Raw genomic sequence first — 10,887 nt, 5'->3', positions numbered from 1 at the left:
TGCTCCAAAAAGTTTTCCCTCTCTTCTGAAATCAGTATTGATGAGGCTCTACGCATTGCCTCTTTAGAAGTATTTTTCTTGTCTCTATCCTTCAGAGAAAAGCTAAACCTTCCCCTACCACCATCCTATGCTTCAAATTGCCTGTTGTCCCCTTCCTATTTTTTCAGTCTTTATAATATTGTATTACAACTACCTACACACTTTTCTTACATACTCTACTAGACTTAAGACTAAAAACATATCATATAGCAATTTCTAAAATATGCAAAAATTTGTATAAAATTTAGAAAATTGAGCTAAATTATATTTAAGACTTTTATATTTCCTACTTCATATCTCTTGAAAGATTGTATTATTTTGAAATGGAAATTAGTTTTTGAAGCCCATAGCAAATCCTCTTAATTTTTCCCATGTTGACTTATTAAGTTTAAAAAAAACCATCTTTAGGGCCAAAGTGCAAAGAGGACAATATAAAGGTATTCTCTGTCATTATTCTTCAACAACTAAGATTTGTTACTTAAATTAAAATCTTCTCATACACTTCTAGTGGAAATTAATTGCAGAAATCTATTTGATTGATAGTAAGCTGGCAGTACGTTTCAAAAATTCTATAAATGTTTATAGTTCAATATTTGACTTCTAGGAAATATTATGCCAAGGATAAAAAGTAAAAAGCAATAGTATTATTAATATATGAGTGTATTATATAATAGCTTATTTTATCATATTTTAAGAGGAAAATAAAATTGGAAAATGTAATATGAAGAGTAACCTATTTCAATAAATAAGGGTATCTTCATACAATCACACTTTTTTTGCCAGTCTTGGGCCTTGAACTCAGGGTCTGGGCTTTCTCAAGGCCAGAGCTTTACCACTTGAGCCACATCACCATTTCTGGCTTTTTTTTCTATGTGTGTGGTACCAAGAAATCGAACCCGGGTCTTTGTCCATGCTAGGCAAGCACTCCTGCCATTAGGCTAAACTCCTAGCCCATACAATTACACTTTTGAACAATGAACATAACATTGACAAAAGTTGCAAAAATAATGTTTACTTAATAATCCCAAATATATGCACGTTTACAAGTAGATATATACATACATATATAGACATAGTCATAGCACATATGCATATGACATCAGAAAATTAACAGTATAATTTCCAGGTGATAAGATTATACTCAGTTCTACATTTTTTTCTTTTTTCTATGTTTTTTTTTAATTTTTTATTGTAATTAATAAAAGGGTTACATGATATTTGCCAGATAGAAGGTGGACTAATTCACATACATTGATACCCTTTCACATGTCTTGGTCCCAATTACTCTCCCCCCACCATCCCCATCTCGGTTTTCCCCCTTTCCCTATCCAATTTCAAATAACCAAATACAAATATATCCAATATATCAGATAACAAAGTGAGATACTGTAACAATATGATATAACCAAGGGACAGCAAAAGAGATGAGAGATAACATAGTACATTAAGGACAACAATCATTCATTATATGGCATTTGTTTCAGTATCCTGGAGGTCCTTTCAATTAGCTTCATACTATATGGCCTTATGTATCAAAGTTTTGCTCTATTGCAAAACTCTGCTAGTCGAGCCCAAGGTTTCTACTGATTATGACAAATGAGGGAAACCATTGAGCCTAACTTCCTTTGAGTCTGGCTTAGTTCACTTAATATGATTTTTTCTAAGTCTTTCCATTTCCTAACAAATGGGGCGATGTCATTTTTCCTGACAGCAGCATAGAATTCCATTGTGTATAAATACCACATTTTGTTGATCCACTCATCAACTGAGGGACATCTAGCTTGGTTCCATATCTTTACTATGGTGAATAATGCTACAATGAACATTGTTGTGCTAGTGGATTTAGTATGCCCTAGTTTCTGAATGGTTGGGTAAATGCCAAGTAGTGCAATTGCTGGGTCATAGGGGAGCTCTATGTTTAGTCTTTTGAGGAACTGCCATACTACTTTCCATAGTGGTTGAACGAGTTTGCACTCCCACAAACAGTGTAGTAGTGATCCCTCCTGGCCACATCCCCTCCAACATCTGTTGTTATTAGTTTTCCTGATCCTGGTCATTCTAACTGGAGTGAGGTGGAATCTTAGAGTTGTTTTGATTTGCATTTCTTTTATGACCAGAGATGTTGAGCATTTCTTCATGTGTCTATCGGCCATTTTTGTTTCTTCTTCAGAGATGACTCTCTTTAAGTCTTTGGCCCATCTTTTAATGGGATGGTTGTTTCTTTGGAGATTAGTTTTGGAGTGATTCAATTTTTTGAGCTGTTGATATATTTTAGATCTGAGGCCTTTGTCTGCTGTATGGTTGGTGAAGATCTTCTCCCACTCTGTAGGCTTCCTAATTAATTTACTAGCTATGTCCTTTGCCATACAAAAGCTCTGCAGTTTAATGCTGTCCCACTTATCCAGCCTTCCTCTGATTTGTTGTGATTCTTGGTCCTTATGAAGAAAGTTTCGACCTGTGCCAAGGAGGCCTAGTGTATCTCCTATTCCTTCTTGTAAAGTTTTCAGAGTGTCAGCTTTTACCTCCAGGTCTTTGATCCATTTAGAGTTAATTCTCGTGCAAGGTGACAAAGAAGGATCCAACTTTAGTTTTCTGCAGGTGCTTAACCAGTTCTGGCAGCACAACTTGTTGAAGAAGCTTTCTTCCATTCTATTTTTTTGGCTCCCTTGTCAAAGATTAGGTGGCCATAGGTCTGTGGTTTAATATCTGGGTCCTCAGTTCTATTCCATTGGTCTTCAGGCCTGTTCTTGTGCCAGTACCCAGCTCTTTTTGATAATTATAGCTCTGTAATAGAGTCTAATGTTTGGTATTGAAATTCCTCCTGCACTGTTCTTTCTGGTAAGAAGTGTTTTTGCTATACGGAGTCTTTTATTATTCCATATGAAATTTTGGATTGCCTCTTCTATTTCTTTAAAGAATGACATTGGGATATTGATGGGTATTGCATTGAATTTGTAGATAGCCCTCGGCAAGATTGTCATTTTCACAATGTTGATTCTCCCAATCCAGGATCATGGGAGGTTTTTCCATTTCCTTAGTTGTACTTTAATTTCCTTTTTCAGGGTTTTAAAGTTTTCATCAAAAAGGTCCTTTACATTCTTAGTTAAGGTAATTCCTAGGTACTTTATTTTCTTTGAGGCTATTGCGAAAGGATTTGCTTTCCTGATTGTTGCCTCGTTCCTCTCACTGTTGGCATTGAGGAAGGCAATTGATTTTTGAGGGTTAATTTTATAGCCTGCTACCCTTCCAAAGTTTTGAATCAGCTCAAGGAGCTTGGGAGTGGAGTCAATAGGATTCTTTAAATACAGAATCGGGGATCCAAGTAGGGAAAGAGGAAGTAAAACTATCCCTTTTTTTCTATGTTTCTAAGTGGAAACATAGTCCTCACTCAACAGATTCATAAATTCACTTAAAACACTTGTATCGATGTTTAACTTAAGCTATCTAGAGTTCGTCCTATAGTGAAAGTAGGAAAGTAAGATTTTTAGCAAATAAAACACCATAAATTTGTTTTAAATAAATGTGGCCTTTGCATGAAGCACCTTCCACACCGCATGTCATAAAATATTATGACGTGTTAACAATTTTTCATTAAATATCTCAGTAAAAAGCTAATAAGTGGGGTAAACCCAAATAAACAAAAAACAAACATGAAATGATGAGTGGTTAGCATAACGTGTGAAGGAGAGAGGGATATGTGTGAGAGAAATGCCCTTATATATTCTATGTAGATATAGTAGAAAATGTTTTTCACCATCTTTGCATCCTCTTAAGTCCTTCTAACAGCTGGCTGTGTAGCAGTGTACTTTCTTGGCCATATATTTGTTTTTAAAGGAAGATTGTCCTTATTAAATCCTTATGGATGGACAAAAGATGGCTACGAGGACCAGTCCATAACACAGTAATGGGATTTTGCAAGAAGGGAGAGAAATGCAACTCAACTCCAAATAGAGCATGAGTAAGTGGTCATAGATGTACCAGAATAGAGCTCAAGTTGTGCAATTTTATTTACAAGGATACTTAGGAATTAAGGAGGTTCTGGCTAACCTAAGATGACAGAGAAGGAAAAACCTATTTAAATATGGAAACCAACTCAATATTGAGGTAAAAAGGAAGAGTTACAGTTAAACCTGACTTAACAAGATTCCTTCTGAATTAGGCAGTATAAACAAAGACCTAGTTTAGGCAACACTTGTTCAGAGGAGCGGGAGTACTGTCAATCAGTAATATTTACTGAAAGTTAGATGTTATTTAGTTTCCATCACTCAAAATACCAGCAAGATTGAACTATAAGAGAAAATTATATAAACATTGTGATTTTCTGAAAGGGTATCAATGTATGTGAATTAATGTACCTTCTATCTGGCAAATATCATGTAACCCTTTTACTAATTACAATAAAAAAATGCAAAAAAAAAACAACCATTGTGGTTTTCCTGAATGAATCTCCGCATGTCCTTAGGCAATGACGTCAGTTGTTTGCCAGTCAGTAATAATTCCTTCCACAAGCTATCTCCTAAGGAAATATGGAGGAATGTGACAAATTAAAGCAACTGCAAAATACGGGTTGGGGTCTACCACTGCTCCTTATGAATTGTACAATGTTGGACATGTCATTAAGCATAGTCATCTCCAAATTTAATATCTATAGGAGCTTATAAAACGTGGAACCCTAGAAGTCTGTGTTTCTACTCCTGTGATTCCCAATTGAAGTAATTGTGTTTACATATACATATTCTTAATCCCAATATATCTTCTCCAACCATAGAAAATTCACCATGTCAGGAAATAGTTTTCACTGTCACATTCTGAGGGAGGGGAGTAGCTGTTGACATATAATACATAAGCCAGAGAAACTTCCAATCATTGCACAATGCATAAGACAGACTCTGATAACACATAATTATTTGCTCTGAAAAGTGAATAGTGCATCTTTGAGAGACTGTGATTTAATTTCACATTACATTACAATAACTGATAGATAGTAGCATATCATTTTTATGTTATTGTAGTTTGGATTTTAGTTTTCTGTAGATGGTGTCTGATAAAATTCACCTATAAAACACAGAAAACATCTAGAAAGGTGTAGAATGTTATTGCTAATGTCAACTGCCACAATTATATATTTTAATGCGAGCTTGTCATGTAAAATTATTCTTTAATACCTTAAGCACCACCAAATGTGAAAACACCATGCAGGTGACACAACACAAAAAATCCATGTGTACTTATCTGTAGTAGTCTCTTTAAACAACTGTCCATTTACTTGATTATGGCTCCAATCCTGATTTTGGATATTTTTCTAACAATTAATATGTCAATGGCAATATGTGTTATTGTAGTAATGCAAGGATTAAATGATATATTCTTGTTGGGATTTCATTTGAAAAGGGAGCAGAGAAAATCCTACTATAAATGATCATTAATTGAATGCAAAGATTAAGAAAAATCCTCAGTTAAATCTATTTTTTAAATTATTTTAAAAGCTAGCATCTTACGAGATTAAAGGACCATGTCCTTTGCTCATTTGTTTATGTTCCTTTCAATGGTAAAGCTATGAAAAATCTGTTAGTAATAGTTCTGCAGTTCAATACAATCTTTGAGGAAAAAAAATGAACAGACAAGTATGTCTTATCTTTTTTCTTTACAATTATAATAATTTTCAAATAACTCTTGTCTCATGGAGCCTCAATAATTATATCATAATGGGAGTTTCCACCACTCATCTTGATTTCAGCAGAGAAATATGAAAGTCAGAGATCTTGTTTTCCATTGTCTTCTGAGGTTGTCATCCCTCGTTACAATGGTGACAATACTGCAAATTTAGCCCTTATTGGAAGTTCCAAGGCAGAATTACAAGCACAGATTTCAAGAAAACTCTCAGCAAAAAAACTGTTCAGAAATCCCTGCAATAAGCATAAAGTAACTTCTTTTCATTAATTTGACCTCAGTTAATTCTTAAATATGAGGACCAAACAAAGGTTAGAAGAACCAAATAAACATTCATAGAAGTCAGAGAATTTTTGAATAAACATATATAATATATTCTACTATAATATATATTATATTATAGAATATATAGATATATATTTGACCACCCTGATATTTGTTTTATGTCACAGACTTTCTTTTGAATCTCCGTGTGGATCCATCCATTTCTTTCTCTTATAGTTGATACCATTTTAGCAAGCTCTAAAAGCCCTGTGCTAACAGTCCATCAACTCTTAAAGTGCCTCGTCATTCTTGTCAAATCAGCTGTAATGTGTCTTGGCAGAAAATTCAATTGTTTCTGTAATGGTGGACTTAAAGAAACCTTAAGTTAATACCGAGAAGGATTCTCCATTTTCTAAAAGAAAGACTTGCACAAATTCTGTAACTTGATTTGCTTGTTCACCCTTTAGTCTTTTAACAATATAAATTTTGCTATACCAGTCTGATGTCATAGAGCACTTCAGTTGAGAATCAAAAATCTGAATCACAGCTGCACAATTAAACAATAGTGGATTTAACTGAACACTTAACTGAAAGATGTATTTTTGCTATTAAATGGTTCAATGTTGCAGAAGCACTTTCTTTTTTTTTATTGTAATTAGTAAAAGGGTTACATGATATTTGCCAGATAGAAGGTGCATTAATTCACATACATTGATACCCTTTCACATGTCTTGGTACCCGTTTCCCTCCCCCCCCACACCCCCCACCTGTCTTGGTTTTCCCCCCTTCCCTATCAAATTTCAAATATCCAAATACTAATAAATTCAATATATCAGATAACAAAGTGAGATACTATACCAATATGAGATAACCAAGGGACAGCAAAGGAGATGAGAGACAACATAGTACATTAAGGACAACAATCATTCATTATATGGCTTTTGTTTCACTATCCTGGAGGTCCTTTCAATTAGTGCAGAAGCACTTTCTAAAGTAGAACTCACTATATAAGTTTCAGGTATTTATAATTTCTACCTTTAAAAGTATGCATTGGATGGTTATAATAAATAAATTATTCCAGGGTTAGAAATGGTAGAAAACATGCCATTATGCGTTAGTATTATAAGAAACAATCTCTTCATAGATTGTAAATAACCAATTGTTATAATCTATGCACAAATAACCAACTCTGATTACCAAACATCATTGTCCCTAAGCCCCCACTACTATAAAATAAGCAGCAAGATGATCTCATGGGTTTTGGTTTTTATACATAACAAGGAACATGTGTTTAGAAACTACAGGTACACAATAAGAAATAACCTCCATTAGAAGACACCTCTATAGAGGAAGTGCTTCTCAAATTTCAGAAGAGGGGATCAGCTTTATATTCTTGATAAAATATTGTTAAATATAATAGATACATTTGAAGCATAATTTTTCCCAAACCAACTATACTTCTCATCTCCAGGTACATATATAATGACAAATAGATCTTACCTATACACCATGGAACTTCACTCATCTATTAGAAAGACTTGGAAAAAAATTATGTGAAGTGAGCCCGGTGCTGGGGAATCATCCCTGTAATGCTAGCTACTCAGGAAGCTGAGATCTGGGTATTGTGGTTCAAACCTAGCATGAGCAGGAAAGACCATGATACTGTCTTCAATTAACTAGCAAAGAACTAGAAGTAGAGCTGTGGCTTGAGTGGTAGAGTGCTAGCCTTGAGCAAAAAGCTCAGCTCAGTGAATGCCCAGGCTCTAAATTCAAGCCAATCATACAGAAAAATTATAGTATATGAAATAAATCAGGCTCAGAGAGACAAAGGACACACGTTCTCTCTTTCACATGGAGACACTAGATCAAATTTATAAAGGAACAATAAACACACCAGGGTAGTATTTAAGTGCACATGTGTGTATTAAGCAGAGTATTTGCAGGGGAGAATTAGAAAAAACTAACTCAAAGCACAACAAAATGAATATCAGGAAACTGACATTTGAAAAGTGTGCTGGGGGGAGACAAAGGCAAAGTGTGTGTGTGGGGGGGAGTCAAAGCCAGGAAGAGAGGAAGAATTTTGTTAATGCAATTATGGAGAAGATAAGAAAACGCGTACTAGTATTTACCTCAAATGGCAAAAGTTACTGTCAAGTGTGAAGTAATCATTAAAGATAGAAAATGCATTAAATTTGTGAATGTATGGACATACATTAGATATTGTATTATCCAAGATCATAAGTATCCACTGAGCATCTGGGAATATGGTTAAGTGGGCCACTTAGTTTAAATAAACAATTAGAATTGCAATATGCTCTAAGATAATGAGTATAATCAATTATCTATACTTGTACAAGTCTTTCTTTTAAAAGATGGAGAATCTTTTTGAACCATTACATCCAGGATTAGATAAGAACAGAATTAGGGAAATGCTTGCTGGTGAATTCAGATAATAATGAACTGCCCAAGGGGAGCATTTTGATAATCCTTATATAATAGAAATAAAATCAATCTGCTTTATTGTGTATATTGTTTTGAATTTGTTCCTTTTAAATTAATATTTTATTATAATTACTCTCACTATTCTTCCACCCATCTCCTTAAATCACCTGGTTGAATTTTTACACATGTATTACACATATATTTACACATTATCATCATATTCATCCACTCTTCTTCTGTTCATTTGCCTGCATTCTTTCCCCTCAAACAAGACAGGTTTCTACTTCCTGGTGTTAATTTTGCTCAACTCTTAAGTTAGTTTTTCAAAGGAGTTATACCATTAGAATCCTTGTATATAGCCTATTTTAGTCAACTTCTTTATGAATATGTAAATATTTTCCTGGATATGTTTTCATGTGTGTGTGTTTGTTTATGTTGGACATGGGCCTTGACTTCTGGGTGCTGTCCCAGAGCCCTTCAGCTCAAGGCTAGTGCTCTACCACTTGAGGCCACAGTGCTGCTTCCTGTTTTCATGGATATTTATATTTAGATCTAAATTTCACATTCGATAGAATATGTGTTTTTTTTCTGCACTTTACTTTACTCAACATAATTATTTTCAAGTCTATCCATTTCCCTGCAAACAAAATATATTGTTCTCTCTGCTGGATAAATAAAACATGTATATATATAATATATATCATAAATTTTGACTTACTATTCCATTGTAGGGCATTTGGGCTCTTTTAATAACTTGATTATGATAAATAGTGAAGGGATGAATGTGGATGTGCATCTTAATTATACCCTGACATGTAATCTTTTGGATAAATGTCCAAGAGTAGTATTACTGGATTATAGGATAGTTGTATTTTTATGTTTTTGGGAGGATTTCTTAATCTTCTGTCCACAGCAGATAAACAGTTTATATCCACACCAACAGGGTAATTAGATTTCTTTTGCCTCTCACCTCCACCGATGTTCTTGATGATGGCCATTCTAATTGGCATGAAATAGAATCTCGATGTTGTTTTGATTTGTATTTTCTTTATGGTCAGGGATGTTGAACATTTCTTCGTTTATTTATTGGCTATAAAAAGTGTCTAATTAGCACCTTTGTCCATTTATTAATTGAGTTATTGATTCTTTGAGAGTTACTTTTTGAGGTCTTTGTATATTACAGTTTTTAGGACTTTATCAAATGTATAACTGGTAAAGTTATTCTCTCATTCTGTGGGCTGTCTTTTTAGCTTAGTAACTATATACTTCACTGTGCAAAAGCTTTTCAGCTTGATGTAATTCCCCTGTCAATTCTCTCTCCTATTTGCTGAACTCCTGAATTCTACTCAGGAAATTTTTGCCTATGACAATATGTTCTAATGTTTCCCCATCCTTCTCGTAGTAATTTCAGGTCTTACATTGAGATATTTGATCTACCTTTGATTTTCATTACATTATCTTACATTGTGCACATCTTGCACAAGTGTGTATAAGTGTGAAGTGATCTGTTTGTCTCTTTTGAGAAAGAATCTTTCTCTATAACTTGGGCTGTTTTCAAAATTACAATTTTCTTGCCTCTGTTTCTTCTTTTTTCTTCTATATCAACTTTATTCTCAGAGCTAGAGTTAAGAAACCCCCACATTACCAACTGTTGTAAGAAGCATAGTCTTTCTTACATGTACCAAAATCTCATATTCAGCCATGAGTTCTGGGATGCAAAAGAGAATTTATTGTTTGCCTCTGTTTCTTTATTATTGGGACTATAGGCATATACAACATGCATGAATGAGATAGTGTTGAGTGCCAGAAGTTTATGTCTGCAATCCTAGCTACTCAGGAGGCTGATATCTGAGGATCTGAGGTTTGCCATTCGAAACCAGCTCAGGTTGGAAAGTCCATGAAACTCTTATCTCCAATTAACTACCAGAAACCTAGAAGTGGAGCTGTGGCTCAAAGTAGTAGAGTATGAGCCTTGAGCAAACAAACTCAGAGACAGCACTGAAGGCCAGAATTCAAGCTCCACCAATGACCAAAAAAAAGGAGAGTAGGACAATGAAATTGACATTTTCTTTCTTTATTCCCAGGAACTCCACACTTTCAGTGTTCTTTGCGACCTGATATAAGCATTACTAAATCAATTACTTTTTTAATTACTAAGAATGTAATGGCTAAGATGAAGGTGATCTGTTGATCTCAGCTGTTTCTATGTTAATTAATAACTATGACTGAATTATGCAGATATGTGGAGTAAATCTTATGAATACCTGTATTATTATGTAATATTATAATCTGCTTATCATTACAGATTCATCCTAATTTTATTATAAAATTTAATACAATCTGGAATAAATTTATTGTGTTTTCTAGTTTCCTAAATATGTCATATAGTACACTAAATATGTCTTAGTACATTTCCACATTCTATTTCTTTTGCTTCCCAGAAGAAATTCTTTCCCCCTCAAATGTTCAAAT

General features: G+C 34.2%; 1 pseudogene; it reads right to left on the bottom strand.

Moving 5' to 3' along the window:
- Positions 1 to 10,076: 10,076 nt before the first annotated feature.
- Positions 10,077 to 10,197, bottom strand: LOC150061545 (small nucleolar RNA SNORA40; annotated as a pseudogene).
- Between the last annotated feature and the right edge of the window lie 690 nt (positions 10,198 to 10,887).

Source organism: Megascapheus bottae, chromosome 6 (assembly GCF_031878675.1).
Source record: "Megascapheus bottae isolate mThoBot1 chromosome 6, mThoBot2.hap1, whole genome shotgun sequence".
Taxonomy (NCBI): Eukaryota; Metazoa; Chordata; class Mammalia; order Rodentia; family Geomyidae; genus Megascapheus; species Megascapheus bottae.
The sequence above is the reverse complement of the archived record's forward strand: the minus strand, read 5'-3'. Positions and strand labels throughout refer to the sequence as shown.